The following is a 1508-nucleotide window of genomic DNA, read 5'->3' on the forward strand; positions in this document are numbered from 1 at the left end:
AATCACAGCTGGCCTGCGCGCAATACTCGTCTGAGAGCCCAAGGACCTTGCATTCAAAAAAGAAGCAGACGCACATGATATAGCATGAATGGTCCAAGCTGGTGACGGTAATTAGGCATTGAAAATGGCATCGCATCGATCTTTCCAAATGTGCTAACAAGAAAATGCAATATGCCCTAGGATTTGCAGACGTTCGGACTTGTTGTCAAGTATCGCCATCAGAATGCTTTTAAGCCAGGCATGGAAAGTGGTAATGAAGCTCCAATCAATGCGGTACCCCAACTGACCTCCAAACCACACACCCTCCACCCACGGACACAGAAGCAACACATGCTTAATGGATTCCTCCTGATCCCTTCAAAGAGGGCAGAGAAGGGAGAAGCCGAACCGCTGTTGAAACAGCTCCAATTTTGTAGCCGCTGCACGGTTTAGAACCCTCCATAGAATTTCTTATTTTTGGAAGGGATTCCAAACTCCATATACATTTCCACACCAAAGGGCAGATTGTCATAGAGGAGGATCGTCAGTGGATTCGAGTCCGTTGAGCATTCTTGTGCACCTAATGGTATCTGGAATGCACACCATAATTCCCCCTTCTATTAGCCAACCAAATTAGATAGTTATGCCTTCCGTCCTCACCAATAGGGATATCCTGGACCATAACTTGGTCTTCCACCGATACCAGGCCTTCGAGAGACTTGAAGTGCTAGCTTTGAGAAACTGGACTGATCAGATACAAATTCGATCCCCTTTAGTCAACTATTCCTTTGTTTTTTTCTTTTTTTTGGTTCTTTTCCAATACTAGAACAGTTGGAATTTTTAAGTGACTCGCGTTTACCATTTGTTAAAAAAAAAAACCCTAAATCTGAAAGCTCCCAACTGCTGGCGTCGGCCCCCTGCATGGGTTTAAGGTTGGCGGTTGCCTTTCTCCTACCTTCTCCTAGCTCTCCTCCCCCTCACTGCCCTCTACACAATGTTCCCATCTGATAGTTCGTATATGTACATGTTTGTTCGAACCAATGAAATCCTCTATCAACCCTTTGTTTGATAGGAAATGCACTTCTATTTTCTTTTTTAGTTTCCGTTCTGAAAACTTATTCTTCTAAAATCCAAATTAAACTTGTACAACTTATGATATCGCAATATATGAACTCAAATCAAACGAATATACCAATTTTTTATATGTTCGAATTGGAATGTCAGAATCGTACCATGTGGCAAAGACTAACGTGATTCTATCATGGCTGGACTTGAGTCTAGAATTTTCATGGCTCCTGCTATGCCAAGACTCACAATAATGGGTAGAGAGTGTTTTGGAGTGGTTTTGGTACCTTGCCATGGCAAAATATGATGAGTGAAAGTGCTCTAAAAGTCGTGTTTTTATCACATCAACTCGTTATGTACTGACTAAGAAAGCTCCACCCAAACCCTTTGTGCATGCTAGTAAATTGTCAATTCAAATAAAGTTACTAGTTTATTCAATTAACAGTAATATGTGAGTGTTACCC

Source organism: Pyrus communis, chromosome 5, assembly GCF_963583255.1.
Source record: "Pyrus communis chromosome 5, drPyrComm1.1, whole genome shotgun sequence".
Classification (NCBI taxonomy): Eukaryota; Viridiplantae; Streptophyta; class Magnoliopsida; order Rosales; family Rosaceae; genus Pyrus; species Pyrus communis.